Source organism: Chiroxiphia lanceolata, chromosome 6, assembly GCF_009829145.1.
Source record: "Chiroxiphia lanceolata isolate bChiLan1 chromosome 6, bChiLan1.pri, whole genome shotgun sequence".
NCBI lineage: Eukaryota > Metazoa > Chordata > Aves > Passeriformes > Pipridae > Chiroxiphia > Chiroxiphia lanceolata.
The window spans coordinates 49390424-49408373 of record NC_045642.1 but is presented as its reverse complement, the minus strand read 5'-3'; the positions used below and the strand labels follow the sequence as shown (position 1 = coordinate 49408373).

The 17950-nt window shown below is 41.0% G+C and overlaps 1 long non-coding RNA gene across 1 annotated transcript; it reads right to left on the bottom strand.

Moving 5' to 3' along the window:
• Positions 1-343: 343 nt before the first annotated feature.
• LOC116788943 lies at positions 344-17787 on the bottom strand. Its single transcript, XR_004357808.1, has 2 exons — positions 17574-17787; positions 344-1466 (listed from the first exon to the last, which is right to left on the bottom strand). It is a non-coding gene; the product is annotated as an uncharacterized LOC116788943 (long non-coding RNA).
• Positions 17788-17950: the final 163 nt, after the last annotated feature.

Genomic DNA, 17950 nt, shown 5'->3' with positions numbered 1-17950 from the left:
GACTCGTGCCACATCAAGTCCCTGGCTCAGCAACAACCACAGCTGACTGATCTCGCTTGTGTGCTTGAAGACTGCCTCCCTAGGAGCCAGTTGAGCCAGCTAGCCTCTCCTCCAAATTGGTTTGCTCCACATAGGAGTCCAGGAGCTATGTAAGATGAAATGAAGGGTGGACTATCAGAGACTAGAGCCTTGGTGGGAAACACAAAGTGAGACAGGTTAATATTCTGTATTTTTTTGCAAGACAGACATGAATTTATTAAAGACATTCCTTCATAACACATGTAACATGGCATAACAAGTATTATTTATTGTACTTTTCTCAAATATAGTCTAGACTTCAAAGTATTTATCATAGCATTTATTATAAATAGTAATCATGGGAAAATATCTCAAATGTCACAAATTTTAATCTAGACATTGAAAATAAAGTGAAGTATCTAACAATCATGACCTGCAGAAAAACATTTATTCTTGTGGAAGAATAGATGGGGTGGGGGAACACACCAAAAGAACATGTGTAAAGATTAAAGAGAAACTTTGGAGAAAATAATCTTAAACTCTCCGAATTTTTGTCTGAGATGACTATAAAAATATTTTTTTTCTGTATTTTCTCCCATTTATTTAGTTTAAAGCTTTGACAGTACCAGTAAGAGCTGACACAGGCAGGACACAGGAACAACCACAAAACCACAGATTAAATGCAAAGAGTAAATTCATTTTTATTACCTCACCAACGAGGGATCACTGAAGCAGCAGTCAGAAGAGACACACAAGCGAGAACACAGGCACTGTGAAGCTTTATCCATGCCATAGGATCACTCAACCTGCTTTTTTCTCCTGTATTTCAGGGATTTGCACAAGCATAATTTACCACTGTGCTTTAACCTTGCCCACAGCTGGGCAAGAATCTCAAGCATGTTTGACAGGGTGCCTCTAAGGCTATCACAGGCCTAGACACAGATGTTTTACTTGTCTAACACACAAGGTCAAACGACAATTAGTATGATATATGTATTTTTGAGACCCAAACTGCAGGTCACTCAAGCGTGTTTACAATCCTCCTTGCCGATCTTCCATTTCCCACAGTACTTGATGACAGATTCAGACTGGTACACACAGACTGGTTCAGTGCAGCAGGTGATGGCAGAGTAGACCTGCCACTATTTTGCATTCCTACACCATTTAATTTCTGGGCTCAGTTCTACAAAATCTGCAAAAGCTTTGTGACCTGGACCTGGCATACAGGATGGATAATAGTGTGTGAACTGGGACTTTAGTTAGCCATATGCTGTATCAGCACTTTCAAGAGAATCCAAGTTTGGAGCATTACAGTTTATTGCAGCCTTCAGATGTTAATTTTGAAGGGATGTTTTCTATTTCTTTTTATAGCTTGGAAGGTGGCACAAGAACCATCCAGCTGGTCCAAGAACTGCCAGTGAAAATGCTGAGAATCCAATGATTGTCTCCTAAATAAAAGGAAATAAGGTTAAATAAAGCTAAAAAAATTGAAATGCTCTCAGAATAAGCTGTCTATTGCCAAACAAATTATTTGATATTATTGAATTTCTGCAGCTATAATTCCAGAGATGTGGCAGATTCTAATGGAAAAATAATCCAGAGAGGAATATTTTACATGTTCAGACTAGACGCACTAGTAAACTGTGGCAGTTGGAAAGAAAAGTACCTTAGTCCATGCCATGCATGAATATTCTTATACAAGACACATGTAAAAGCATAAAAGGTACATTAAAAGACATGAAATTTTTTTATTTTCCTACAGATTCAGTATATTTTGTGCCTATTTCTTGAGCTTTCTATTAACAAAATCTTTATAGGAACAGTATTTTGCTTAATAGTTACAGTAGTGCAGCTTACCACTAATCATATACAAGAGCTCTGAGTATCTACTAACACTAGGAGTTGATATAATAGGGAAGAGAGTTGATGCTTAATTTAGTTAACTAATTTTACTTAGTCTTCTATAATCACATATTAGAGTATTTGTGCTGGGGACTGTAATAAAGCTTATAAAAGGCACCCCACAGAAATGGGGTTTTGTGATGCATGTCTCTCTAGGATGCTGTGACAGCATTCCCTTTCTCTCAAGCACAAACTTGCCATCTAGGAGGTGGGAGGAGACGAACTTCTTTGAGGGGAGTTCCTGGGGAGAGCTGGTTTCTAGTTGGGATGAATAAAACATGTATTTTCTATGTGGAAAAGAACAGCAAGAGAAAGCTCCTCTAAGAAGATGGATTTGCATGAGGAAAAGAAAAAGTGAGGGCTCAAAGACAGAACTCACCACTAGTCCCACTTTTTCCTCAGGTGGGGAGCTGTGGATCCAGCAGCTGCTCCAACTGGCAGACCTGAAGTGGAAGAGTCGGGATCCGTGGTGCATTAAAGGGCCCATTATTTAATCCTGGTGAGGGGAGAGCTGGGGTATCCTGACCAGCCAGTAACTACTGCTGCCAGGAGTTTCCCAGTCCTTTGTTATTTTCTATTGCTCAAAGCCTGTAGAATGCTGAATTCTTTTCAATGAAGGCAAGGAGTCCATCTGCTTGACAGTCAAGTCCCTTAATTTTTAAGTTGGATGCAAGATGCACCAACACAACCCAAAATATACTGGGTAGCTACTCTCCCTGGGTCATCACCAGCAGGAGCGTATGTATGTGCCCACTTAATGGGAAAGGAGCACCTTGGCTTGATGCAGCCACCTCCCACTGAGTTACACTGATGAGCCCAGTGGGTGGGAGGAGTCTGTCTGGTGATGATGCTGTGAGGCAAAATGGAGAAAGCTGCCTCTCCTCCCATCAACTAGAGCTTTAAAATATTTTTCCCCCATATTCATATGCATATGTCTTTTCACACAAATTGCTTGCACCCCAGTGACACACTCTCTGGAATTCCCGTTTGCAGTTCACATACCACCTTCATTCAAAAAACAATCTGACCCATAAATGACCAGTACCTTGAATAAAATAATTCCCTGCAGAGAATATCTCCTTCCTGCACATCCTACCCAAAAGATCACTAATCCAGGTGAAGCTGTGATGCAGCCTGCTGAGAGAGCAGCCGTCCACAGCGGGGAAATGTCGAGTCACCTGCCTAGGTTCAGCATCAAAGCCAAATGTGTGGCAGGGTAACAGGCAAAGGCAGAAAAATGTTATCAGCATTCCTGGTAGGAGTCTATTTAAGAACAAAAGTAAATGGGCAGGTACAGGGAGGGATATATCTACTCCTCTGCATGCAGAACTGGATGGATGCTGGTGAGCTTCAGTGTCATGGCACTAAGCCCACGCTTAGAAGCTATTAGCCCAGGACCAGCACCATGCTAATTAAGGAATTCATCTTGCAAACTGGTGCTGGTTTATAGCTAGTCAGCTTTCACCCATAGCAATCAGACATTTGACAGTCTGCACATATCTATATAAAATGTGTTACTTGTGCACTTGGAGGTGAAGAGGCAGGGAAGTAAATAATCCTCCCCTCAGCTACAGACTGTGCCATTTCCAGCATGGATGTTTTTGATAGACGAAATCTGCACTTGTTACATGCAGACATGAAGATTTTTCACTCAGCTGCAGTAAACATGCAACTTATTAGATTCCCTACTCATTTCTAAATACATTTTATTAATTTCTTCTGTATTTTCTCCTGCCTTTAATTACCAAAGACTGAATCAGATAACCATGTCATCCTTCTCTAGGCTTCTCATCAGAGTACATACTTGAAGGTCACTTCCAAGACAGCCTGTAAAACACTGATGGTGGGGAGAGCCTCATCTTGAGGTTTTTTTGACAATGTGCAGAATATGTTACCAAGGTGTAAAGAGCAGAGTTAGCAGTCTACACAAACAAACAATAGTGGATCAGTGATGAAACAGACATATCTGGCATGTATTTTGCCAGAGCTGTGGATTTGTTATCTTGGTAAATTTACCTGCTTGATTTTATGGAGGAAGAGACAACAAGGTTTTTTTCCTGTAAATTCTCCCCAAACACTAAATATCCTACCTATCTGTAACAAATACAGAATTTTTCCAGGAATAAATATGTCTGAGAGATGTTTCTAAAGTAATTAGACAGCAAAAGACTGATTTGCATTCATCAGCTGTGGCAGTACCAGCTAAGCAGACAGTAGTAAACCCTAAGCAACCAAACTTCCTGAGACAGACCCTCTAACACCAAGAGATTGTCCTAGATATATGATACATTAAAATAACAGCTTTTGAATTCTACTACTTGTTTTCAGATATTTAGCTTTCGTGTTTCATGCTTTCTACATTTCTCTACAGTTGTGAGGATTGAAAACTCTATAAAGCTATACTGAGATTCTGCTTTCATCTTCCAGCTATCTCCTGCTCAGACCCCACTAGCATTAATTCCTGTATTAAAATTAAATCAAGCAGTGTCCTACAATAGCAACAGTGGCTCTCATTTTTCTTCCCAACCTTGGCAGTTATTTTCCAGCTTTCTGAACATTTACTAGAAAATGAGCCATAATCATATTTTTCTAGTAAACCTTCTAACTACTGAGCTATAAACCCAAACCACTCTTCCCCATTACCATAGCCCTCTGCTCAGAATGGTGCTGCACCCTGGCATTTACAGCCAGTCTACATATTTTCACATGGCAGTGAACAGTGTTTGTCAAAGTGTCCCCAAAAAGGCTCAGCTGTTCTTGGCTCAGCACTGGCCCTTTCATTCCTCACTCAATCTGTCTCATTTAGTGCCTGGAGGTGCTGAGTGTGCTCCAGCCTCCTCTATACTCACATTCCCAGCCCTCCAGACAGTACTTATACACCACTTGTAAACACTAGGAGTTTTCTCACATAAAATTTAGATTTGAAAAGCCTTTTGCTGTTCCTAGGTTTGTTATTGGTCCCTTTGGTGTGGCAAGAGGACTTCAAAGCTCTCCTGGCACAGTTTATATAGCAACTTTCTTCTTCTCTGCTACCATAAAAATGCATTCTGCATTTTTCCCAACATACTTGATCCCACAGGATGGTTCCTTGCTCTTTCACTCTTTCAGAGCCCTGCTTTTAAGAGTATTTGCTCTTTAGACTGCTATCACTGGAATAATTTAATTTTGAATTGCTCAGGTTCCTTCTGATATGTTCATTAGCTAGTACCATTTCCTCACACCTTAGCTGAGAGGGCAGGTTCTGTAGCCACTGGTACAGTGATACAGGTTATAACATCCCCAGCAGTGCCAGAGCAAAGCACTTTCAATTAACATACAGAGACAGCACTGACCCCATGATGTTGTAGCTCATTTTCTCCCTCATCTGCTCCTGGGCAAAGGTTGTAGGTAACAGTGTAAGGCTGTTTCAGCAGTTTGATGTCTGCATGAGACCACTTGTTGATTTTATTTAAAAAGGTGAGTCAAGTGTGCAGGAAGTTAATGCTGGGCCATATTTTCCATGGTACTTGGTTTTGGAATATCACCTGAGAGAACCAAGCCTGCTGCACAGAGAACTATTAACTGTCCCTGGACACAGACATTGACATCCTTATTTTAAAGAGAATGGAACATACAGAACTACAACACATGTTGAAACTTCTCTGAAAATTAACACTCATTATCACTAATCTACAGATCTGCAGTTTTTTCAGTCCTGATAAAATTACTCCAATGACATTATTGGAGTGAGAATTTTTAACCACTCTTTTTTCTTTTTTTTTCCTGGTCTATCTATAATAATACTCCCATAAATAAACTCCTTGATGTTATCTTTGAAAGAATATTTGTGATCATCTTTGCTTTTTCACAGAGGAAAACATTTCGGTCAGAGTGAATGAGTTTCTGAACTATCACTGTCATAAAAGATTAGAGATGCATCAAAATGCAGAGAAATTCAAAACAGAGGTCTTACAGCAATATAAATTTAGGACAGTTGTCCTCATGGTGGTATTTAACTTGTAGAACTACAGTGAAATGTAAGTCTCTAATCTGAAAATGAAGTAAGCAAAATTACCTTGAGTTTTTTGGAAGGTTGGGGTTTATTTTCTTTTAATGAGAGATTTCTAACATTGTAACTTTCCCTCCATAAGTTTCATACTCGAAAGAAAATAAATTCTATTTGTACTATTTGGACACATTGAAAAAAACTGTCTTCAATAAAATTAAATACATTTGATATTTATAAATGTGCCTGATATCAGAAATATTCTATTTTTCCATAAATTGCAGATCAATAGTAAGTATAGTGGAATATAGAGGATTTGGTGGTGATTCTGCTCTGAGCTGCTTCTTCAGATACAGAAGAACAGCCTTTGCAATTTGCAAATAGAAACTATTCCAATGTCTTTTTCTAGCACAGACACCATCTAGATGTGTTTTAACATAAATTTATGATCTTTTCATTCTGAACCTTACTGGAACACTTGTTTAAGCTGCACAGGCTTTTGGAGGCACTTTTGGAAGAAAAGACTAGAAGTGGGTTTTTTTGAATGCAGCAATGGAACTTGGCCAAAATGAATCCACCCCCCACCCCCTCCCCAATACCACACAGGGTAACCTGGGTCTCTCCGAGCCAAGACCTGGGCTTCTCTGTCTATATAGGGCGCACACTGCCACCTGGGGACGGCAGAGCTGAGCTCTGCTCCCGTTTTGAAGTGGAAAAGCTCATTACCTTGAGTGCAGTTTCTCCTGAATTACAACAGTATATCAGAGAGAAGTACCAAAAGCTGGAATCAGATGCTGCATGTTTATAATCCAAAATACGTGTTGCTCAAGAGCATTGCCCAAGCAAGCTTAATAACACTGAAGTCATCATTGCATTTTGAATAAACAAACCATTTACAAGCTAGTTATAGACTGTGTTTTGCCTTGAGCATTCACTCAGTAATTGAAGGTAGGTACTTCTTTAACATTATCCTTCTTTTAAGAAAAGCTGCTGATCAATTCTTGTGTCCTTAAACACAGACATAACAAATTTCTTGTCCATAATTCTACAACTGTTTTTTTCTCTTAAGGGAAAAAGATATTGATACTGTCCTTCCTCTCAGCTCCAGTCTCCAATGAATTCATCTCCCACACTGGAAAGGAAGGCATGTACATTAGATTCCTGCAAGTATTGTTTCAACATTTAATAAGCCTGTTCTGCATAGTGTGTATAAAAAAGGAGAAAGTATGTTCTTGAATTTGTCAGTGTATTGCCCTAGGAATAATAAATATAATACCACTGACACAAGAAAACAATGGATCTAATGGCAGAGACATATAAATACTGAGGAATACAAGCAAAGAGAAAAGGAGAGAGCAGTAAGGAAGGTTGTGAGAGACCTTGATATCAGAGCCTGCTTCTTCAGTTCCTATTCTCAAATCCATTTAATTTTAGAAATATCAATAATGGCAAATGGAGAAGTCATTCTCTATCGGTGTCACTCAAGAGATCGTTGTTAGAGGTTCCATTTAGGCCCTCGGGTACTGCAGAAATTGGGAAGCTGCTCTTGCAATGATTCTGAGCCTGACTGCCAGTTTGTGTAAGAGTTTAGGATAAGTCCACATCCAGTTGGCAGAAACTCATTCTCAATCCCAAATTTTATTTATGACATATAAAGGCTAAAGAGCAATCAGGCTCAGCCCTCTTGCTGCAAGACTGTACAAGGGGAGAAAGAAGTAAATCATTTAGGTGGGTAAAAAAACCCACCCTTTTGATTTACTGCCTGAACAGAGCACAGAGAAGATGCAATGGAAAGAACTTCCTAGGTGGATAAGTTAAGCACAATCAAATGCTCGTGTGCTTTGGACAAGAGCACAGTTCTGCAAAAGGACAACATGTTCCTAGGTTTTCAATAACTGCACTAACAAGGAAGGCTCCACAATATGGAATTTACTTTACAGAGTCCTGATTCTCTCCTTACTTACTGGGTAAGTAATACCAATGACACCAAAGGACCCAGAGCAGGTTTGGTATCCTATTGCATAAACCTTATTAAGAAGGGCACTAGGTGACATTTTGTCATTTACTTCAAGCTCATTTAGATCAACAACAGCAAAAATAAACGAGCTGAGGAAAAAAAAGTCCTATAACATAAGAATACATCAATCTATGTTGGAATCAAGCATATTCAAAAGCACAAATTAAACAACATTAAATCTTCTATTGCTATTTTAATATATAGCAAGCATCTAATTTAATTTCTTCTGGCTGTTTATCATGCCTTTATTTGTTCTTAAATTGTAAGGTAATTTTTTGTGCATGCTGTTTTGCTTTGTGTGTAATTTAAACTTCTGACACTCCTTGGTCTCCGAGACCCATTTCACACTGTAGATGGCACTAAATCATTGCGCAACACCAGGCAGGCTCAGTTACCTACAGCTGCTTGGGTGTGCAGAGACTTTGCCCTGGTCTTGTTCTCCTGAAGGATAAGGTTTCTATCCACCTAAGTAAGTAGCATGAAAAGCAACTTAAAACTTGGTTGAAACCTGGAACAAAGGATATTCTCTGCTATGCCTTTGGCTGGTTTATAGAGTATACAACATTTTTGTTCTGTAAGCTCAAACAACAGTCAACTGGAGTAAGAGCTGGAATAGAGGGATTACTTAGTATGACTCTAGGCTAGGATTCCTCCTGAAGTTCTGGCTCAGCTAAATGCCAGCAAAGCCCCAGTCCAAAGTCTGAGCCTCTGAACAGTGCAGTGCTGTCAGGCTGACTGCTCTTGGGTGTGCTGGGGGGGTGGCAGGCAGACTGACCCGCCAGAGACTGAATGGAGAGTTCCGGGCAGGAAAGGGGCAGTAGTAGAGGATGCTGCTTTCTGTTTCTGGCCACATTTGATCCAGAACAAAGCAACTGTTTTGAGAAAGGCTGAGCATTTTGCAAATTCTTTTAACAGATATTTCTCTATGCGGGTAAGGACCCAAACTGGCTGCTGTCTTTATTTACAGTTACAAAAATAATCAATATATTGCTAACACTGATAGAAGCAATAAAATGCTGAATTCCTCTGAAAACTATTCTACTTCCATAACAGGCCCTTATGATAATTTGGGGATTCATCCTACATTCACCAGTCAGGGATAGTGTTTCTATCAATTGTAGTGGGACAATATCAGATTTTTGCCCTTTTCCTTGAGACACTAAAATTTTAGTACTTCACCTTTAACAGTATTTGGCTTTTTCCTTCTGTTTAAATGAAGATGAGACTCCTTATTTTTTTCTGTAGTGAGCAGTAAGAGAGCTAAATACTATTTATATTTTCCCCTTGGAATCTGATGAATAAGCAAATCATAGTCTGGAGTCTCAGCTGGTATTAGCTGGCACTGTACAACTGAAGACAGTGGCACCGTGCCAACCCAGACAGAGGGAGGAGACAACCCATGGATTTTGGACAGGACACAAAACTAATCCCAATGGCCGATTGTGATCAGCTGGAGGCTTGCAAAAGCAAGCTGGTCAATACCCCCATTCGTCCAATTTGGATAAATGAACCATGTCTACTTTTAAAATCACCACAGGTATTGTTTCTTTTTTCATCGGGTCTCAAGAACACATAGCCTTTTGGTTTTTTGTTCTGTTGTGGGCAGGCATCATGAACCAATTTCCACGTTCAGCTGTGGAGGATGCTGTAATCCTGGGTGCCATCCAGAGCCAGCTCATTTGTTTCAGTGGTTGGTCTTTCACATATTTTTTTTTTTCTGCCTGCAACACTTATTTTATCTCCAAAGTTTGTTCACAAAGAATTACAGACTGAAAGTGAGTACTGCCTGCAGGAATCTAAGGGCATGTCTCTGGCATGCAGCAAGAAATGCTCAACATCATCATAAATTTCTGTACTACTCTTGGAGTCAGGTTAATATCCCCAAGCAGTGATGTGTGGACATAACAGCTCAGCTGCATGAGCTCCACGACTTGCTGCTCTAAGACTTGCTCACAATGCCTAATCCTCGATTGGTCTCTCCAGAGCACAGGTTTAATTCACAGGGTATGGACTGCCAATAGATGTTATGCCACAAGGCTACACGCTATCCATATAGCAATATGCAAACTACTGCATGAGCTACGTTATAGTCTAAATAGGTCAAATAAAACAACTCTTTAGGAAGTGAAGTACAGAGAGAATCGGACACCAAGGGGGAAAATTATCAGGATCTGTCATGCATTCATTTTTGTTCTGCAATATCACAAAGGGAACTGGTGGAGTCACTGTCCCAACAAAGCCTCAGAAGCCTGTCTTTATCCTGAGATACCACTTTCATAGGCAACTTCTGCTTTGACATCACCAGACAGCTGCAAAGGTGTACAGAAGCAAAACTGGTCTTACCAAGGTAACACCTTCTGGCACATTAGGCTCTTTTATTTTGAAAGGGCAGAGCCAAAAATAAATGTACATTTGGTGGGAAAAGCTAAGAGTAACAAGGTGAATGCCATATGCAGCACAGCAAACAGTAGCAGCATATCATTGCTCATAAGATTCATAGTAAAAATTAATTTTAAGAAGGGATTTGGAAAAAAATCTTTTGCACAGATCTCCTCCCATGTACATGGGATGGCCTGAGGCAGAGGATGAAAGTGCTTGGGAGAAAACAAAGATCAGTGTGCAATGAATGTTAACTTCAAAGGCAAAAAGAGAGGCAGAGTCAAAAGCTTGAAACATAAGCAAAACCAGACTTTCAGCACATTATTAATTTAAACCACTGTGATATGCTATCGATTTCAGTTTACTGCATTCAGGGTTGACTTTATCTGTTAGGATCTGCACCTAGACTCTGCATCCAAAAACCCTTGAATTGTCAGTCAACACAGAACTACATCTGTCTGACCACTGACTACTCTGCCTGTTGCTTTCACTTGGTACTTCAAAAATGTCCAGCATCTGAAGATTTCTAACAATATCTTCATTGCTCTTTCACTGACAATGACTGATTGCTTCAACTTGTTTCCAGCCCTACCTCTTTCAGAAACCATACTCACTCAGTCTTGTTCAGACACTACTCAGCTTGATAAGAGCTTCATCATCCAAATTTTTCTTAAGACAGTAGAAGAAGTAGCAGTAATAACATTACAAGATTTGTCCACCGTTGATCAAGCAACATCTCAGGAGGATTACCATTCAGCAATTTGAATACAAAGAACCAGAGAAGTGTTCAGAGCCCCAAGTCTGCCAGAGTTCAAGTAGCATTTGGACAACGCTCAGGCACATGGTGTGATTCTCAGGGCTGTTCTGTACAGGGCCAGGAGTTGGGCTTCAATAATCTGTGTGGGCCCCTTCCAGCTCAGCATATTTCAGGAAGAATTTCTTCACAGAGAGGATTGTTAAGCATTGGAACGTGCTGCCCAGGGAGGGGGGGGTCACCATCCCTGGAGGTGTTCAAGAAGTGACTAAATGTGGCACTTAGTGCTATGGTCTAGTTGACAGGGTGGTGATTGGTCAAGGGTTGGACTCTTATGATCTTAAACATCTTTTTCAACCTAAATTATTGTGTGTGTGATTCTGTGTGCAAATTTCTTCACTGAAATGGTCGTGAAGCACTGGAACAGGCTGCTCAGGGCAGTGGTGGAGTCACCATCCCTAGAGGGATTTAAAAGATGTGTAGATGTGGTGCTTAGGAACATGGTTTAGTGATGGACTTGGCAGTGCTGGGTTAATGGTTGGACTCGATGATCTCAAAGGTCTTTTCCTTATAGTTCTATGATTCTATGAACAGGCTTTATATACACATCATCAGTTCTTGTACTTCCCACTGATCATCTACTATCATCTTTCTAGCATGAACTTCCCAATGAGTTAGTTTATCCACACATTAAGTACACAGACAAATTCCAGTCAGTGCTGTGAATTCGGCTGATGCTATGTAATCAAAACCTATTTAGGTTCCAATGGATAACTGTTTTTAACATCAATAACTGCACTTTACAACACCCAGATCCAACTGGGTCATAGCAGGGTCTAGCCAGACAGATAATTTATAGGATGGACCTATTCTGGGTATAAATCAGGAATGTACATTTTTTTAAAAAGTGTCCATCTGTTGACCTTTGCTCAGCATGCTGTAGAACTTGGAAGGCACAGGTGGCACAAGACAAGACGTTTCAGGCAGAGAAAGGACTGTCTCATAGCTAAGTGCTCTCCTGGGAATCCAAACTTGCCTCTGCCAAAGATTAACAATGTAATAATCAGTCATTACTTAAACTTTTTCTAAGTTGTGGCTAGCAGTTTGCTCTTCCTGTTCTGAGTGTTTGACTTGAAACCCTGGTGCCAAGTTTGCAAGAGGGCAGACTCACAGCTGCAACTGGACTGAACAGGACACATGCACTGAGCATGGCACGTGCTGCAGTACTGGGAAGTGCCCATAAGGGCCCAGGTACCTTAACTGAGCTCCACAACAAGCAGATTCTCCATCTGAATAATTCTGTGTCTCACATTGTAATCTACAGGGTTAATATAACAACTGTTTTTTGAGAATTCATTGGTGTTTATGAAGCATTCAGATGCACAGAAAGGACTGTAGGAAGTTATCAACTCTGCATTTAAAGTAGGTTGAAGTGTGCAGCAAAGTAGGCATAGTGCCATACTGAGCTGTGAGGGGAGATCAGTGTATTGAGTAACCGCTCATTCCACAAACTTCTTATGTTGTGCACATTGCACACAGAAACAGGAGGAGAAAAAAGGATCATTTTATAAAGTACTGAGTGATAGGAAAAGACCAGCAGTGCAGGTTTACACAGCCAAGGCAAGCAATTGCCATCATCATCAGTGGTTTGTTTTTGGCATCTTTCTCTGCACTGACAAATTACAAAGAGCATTTACCAAGGAATGCAGCCACAGGGTGAGTGATTATATCCTCACCAAAAGCATCAGTGACACTGTAGCAACAGTAACAACAAACAACTCCTTTATGTATACATAACAACCCCCTTTTAAGGACCCAACTAAAGGTTAATCCAAATGAAATTTGATTTACAATCAAGTAACATTCCTCTTAGGATATGCTTTGGTGATCAGAGTGAGAGATTTTCCCTGTGCATGTGCAGAAGTTAGCTACATAAAGGTCATGCAGGCACACTAATTAATTTTGTGCCTCCCAGTGTAGGTTTGTCTAAATGTAATGGCCATGGGCTGCCCATCACTGTCAGCCCACGGACTTCACAGGCCAGTAGTTTTGTCAGGTATAACCTCCTGGCATAGATCACCACCCACATTGTCTTCATTTCTTGAGGTGCAGGACTGTTCCACAGACAGACCCCTATCTGTCTCCAGGCCTCCCCATCTTAACATGGGAGTCTAGTGTCACTTCTTTTCCTTGTGCTTCTTCAAAGGCCCCCGATGTACATGTATCTTCTGCTACCTGCTTGGGGCAGGGCCTCTTTAACATCTCCTTCAAAATAATAGTTTGCACTTTGTTTCTGCTGGATGCAACTATTTTACCTCATCTAATTCACCAGGCTCCCCAGAAACACACAGTGGCTGTGTGCCTTTCCCCAGCACGTGCTGGTAGGCAATTTTTAGGTACCCCAGAGCAGTCTCCTTCTCTCTTGCCAGCAGCAAACGAAATCCTTTGCCCTTATCTCCCTTCTCCCTCAGCTCTCTTACCAGAACACAGGCTCTCTTCATCTCTGCGTGAAGATCTGGTGAGTGAAGGAACAAGGAAAACCAGAGCAGAAAGAGCATTGCTACCATTGCTATGCTTCCACAGCACCCATTTCACACAAGGAAGCACATCTCTCACTCTGCTATCACTGATTATAGAAAGCCAGTTATTGTGGCTTGCATATTAACTTCAGTCTATTCTTTGAGGGTCTCTCAGCTGATGTATAATGAGCAATGTTTTTATGAGTATGGCAAATAACCTTCTTCTACAACGTTTTAAAGTAGGTTTAGAAACTGATAAAAGCTCAGATAATAAGAAAGACAACAAAAACCAATTAACATTAGAGAGCTAGTAATAGTCCAGGTCTGTATATTTGCAGAATCTCATCAATATCACTGACAAAAATTAATCCTGTTTAGCATAAGAAGCATCAGTCTTAAATCTATTTTTCAGCCCTTGAGGGTTCAGTTATTGTGAATCAGTTACCAATAAAGAAATGATGCTCTAAAGTATTCTAAGCTCTTCTTTAGCCATGATTTACCGCTTTGAGTTCCATGAAATTGAACTGAAACACACACACTCAAAAAAAAGAAATTAACACGGTAAATTTGACGTTAAGGATTTGATCCATATCATCAGAAAGTCACACTTCAAAAGGTCATGAATAAAAAAGTGTTGTTACAGCAAAACAGAATCACATTCTCCAATTAATGCAGCTGACATTATTTCTGTAGTAGGTACCTTCTGCAACATGTGATGTGACCCCAACTCTCACCGAAAATTACACACATCTGGTTTTCTCACTGGTTTGCAGGAGGTACCTTGCATGATCACACCTTCCAGTTAATTGGTAAATTCTCTAGACCATGTATTGTAATCTGAGTTTGGTAAACCATCCATCACAGCAGACCCTGGATTTGATTAGACCCTGCACACAATACAGCAATACAAATACATAATTAATAATAACGAACAGTACACATTTGGACTGAAAATCAAAAGAAACATCCAAAAGTCTAAGAAATGAATCATGGACACAAAATGAAGCAACAGAAGTGAAATGGTCAGGGGTTTTTTCCAAGTGTATTTTCTTTTCAATAAACTCTGATATATATCATCAAAAGGGCATTTCAAAGCTTGAGCTTCCTAGTGCAAATGAAGGATAAATGAACTGCAACAGACATTTGAGTTGGTTTGATTCTTAATAAGTGGTGGCACATAATCAATTTTTCCTACTAACACTCGAATTTGGAGATAAAATGCAATGTGTACGTACAGTGATTACCATTGGTAAGTATTTTATGGAAGTCCCTGCAAAAACATGAATAAGTATTACACCACTGCTTATGAGCAGAGCTACTGCACACTGTTGTGTGGCTCAGACAGTATTTCATTCTGCACATTGTTTGATCTAAAGAGGAGAGGATATTTTACAATATTTAAGGTATATATAAGATTTTGTTCATTAGGACATCAAGAGATTATTTTAAATTGATCAGACCAAACATATCTCAATCCTGATAAAATTGGAACATCGTTTTATTTCTGAGAGCATGGGGTGAGGATTATAATTAAGCGATCAGGGAAGAGATGTGTGTGCACATGCTCTGGGGGTGTTTGTCAGACAGTCTGAATCTCCTACCCTCTTATCTCAGAAAACATATTACCTGCATGTAAATGCAATTAGCTTCCAATTCCCACTCCTCCCCAGCAAGGTTTGTAACTCAGTGTTTTATAACCCGTCTTCTGCACCAAGGTCCCAGGTGGCAGAAGGAGCTAGCCAGCTTACTTTTGGTGTGCTTCCAAGCTGTCTAGCCCATGAGACCACACAATCCTTGAAGACAGTGACAATGTGCTGCACTCAAGGGATGACCTCTATGCTTTAAAAAATCTAAAGCGAAAGAAAGCTCGTGGTAGCCTTCCTCACTTCCAACCTGCCAGATGTCTCCCCAAGTTGTTACCCAACACACTGTTTGCCTCTGAGTCATAAGAAAGAAGGTTTATTTTAGCTACTAAAAGGATGACTATTGCACAGCAAGATCTTGGCACTTCAATCTAACCATCCATTTTGACTACATTCCAGTTAATCGTATTAGAATATTAAAAAAGACCACTAACGAACCAAACATTCAGCCTGCAAGACTTCTTTTCCTTTTCTTGTCATTTTCACTACCTGATTATGAGCCAGGTTTGTTTGGAGAATTGAATGGGTGTTTCTACCTACTTACAGAACTTTGGGAACAAATTCATAACCGGTTCCTGCCACCTGAAAACCAAACTGGCGTACTACTCTCCCTTAGTCTAAAAGCTCTATGACCTGAATCTTACTTATTTAACTTTAGCTGGTTCTTATTCCTATGCTGCTCTCAGCAAGCCATTGCTAAAATTGTAACAATGATATTATAAATCATCAATATTATAGAGAGGCTGGGGCTGTCACACACTGTTCATATTTAAGAACCTCATCTGCAACCACTTCACCCAACAGATACATTTAAATTAACAATTACACGCTTTAAAACTACTGCAGTTTAGTTTTCTATAGGTTTGTGTCTACTGGTTGCTTGACTTTGGTGGCTCAGACAAATGAAGCCTTTCCTGTAGTTGCAGCATCTATAAGGACCCAAATGAGATACAGATCAATGAGTAAAAAATATTTTAGCACAGACGTCATAGACCTAAAGCCTTATATGCTCAGGCAGGCAATATAAACGTATTTACCTGAATTCTACATAAAACCAGAGTAAAATAAAACTAAGCTGAACACTGTGTATGTGGTATTACATATAATGGTTCCTAAGAGCAAGGAATGGAAAGCTGGTTAGGGCAGGAGCAAGAAGAGAGACATAAATAGAAGATGGAAAGGCTGCAGTAAGCAATAGCTCAAAGAGGCTGAGCTCTGCCTGCCAGTCAGTTTTATGATCTCTCTTGACAAGAGCAACAAAAGCTTGCAAAGACATCACATCTACAGGGCATAGTCCCCCTTGAACAGATACAAACATAACGCTGACAGTGTGAAACTACAATTATAAAAATTCCCTGATCTTACTCTGGTACTATGCAGATATGGAAGTCAATGGTTGTGATTCTCTTGTATACTACAGTACTGGAGACCATATAAATAACTAAGATGGTTAAAACCCCAAGGGGTACATGATACTGTCCATGAGCCCAACTGTGTTTCTCCTCATTTTTTTGGCTGCAATCAGTAGGAAAAGAGTCTACAGCATGGGCAAATATATTAGAGGTTGTTTTTTCCCTAGCTTCTTGGTAAGCAGCTCAGCACTATTGGATGCTATGCCAAGTGGTAGTTAGGGAGGTCTGCTGCATTCAGGCGAGTTAATTACAGAGATGGAGGACAGCACGATGCCAAGTGGGAGGAAGGCTTCCCTCCAGAAATGGACTGTCAGCAGAATCAGGAGGAGATGTAATCAGTCATAGCTTGCCTTTACCAACCAAGAATGAACACAGATGTGGCTTTCAGTTTGCTGAATATTTTCTACCATGTGACTTCATCAGATTTTTGGCCTCTGCATGAAACTCTTTTCTCAGACCTTCTCATATATAGACATGGGGTGCTTAGTTCTTTTAGAGGGCTCAAGGAGATCGGTTTACCTAAGCGGTTTTATTGTTCTAATAGAATGTTGACTACTTTGGATTTTTGGTCACGTTCTGATTCAGAAAACAGTGATCTTACAAATATGGTGGCTAATCCTGACAGTATCCACACACACCTTTCTTTGAAGAAAATGTAGCAGTAGCGGTACCAGCAACGGTGGGAACAGCTAGAGACATTTTTACTGCTGGCACATACCTTCATCTAAGTGTGTTGGATACTAATTTCAGATGCTGAGAGAGGTAGGAGAATTGGGGAAGGTGGTGGGAGTTTATTTCCAGGTAAGCATGAACAATAAAACTGAAATCTGTGTCCCGCCTGTAATGAGCTCACAGCAGCGTGGCAAAGCAAGCAGACAGACATATGCTTAATATAAGCAGCTTAAGTCTCAAGGACAAAGGACATGTGCTGACACACAACTTACATTGCAGACACCTCTGCATCTGGGCATGGTAACGAGCTTGCGGGGTGTGTCACACAGGGCAAGCAACGCACGCGGTGTGGGAAGGGGTGTCGCGGCAAGGGCTCACACACTGAGATCGACTCTCTCTCACGATCCCAGACGGGCCGTGCCGGGGGAGCACCGGAGGGGCAGCGGGGGAACACCGGAGGGGCAGCGGGGGGGTCACCGTGGTGGTACCGCGGTACCACGGCGGGATCGGGCCCGCCGGGCCCCTCCGCCCCCGGCCCCGCCCGGGCCCCGCCCCCTCCCCGCCGACCACGTGTCCCGCGCGCCGCAGCGCCGCCGCCGCGCAGGCGCCATGTGCGCTCCCGCTGCCCGGCCGAGCCCGGGGCTCGGGA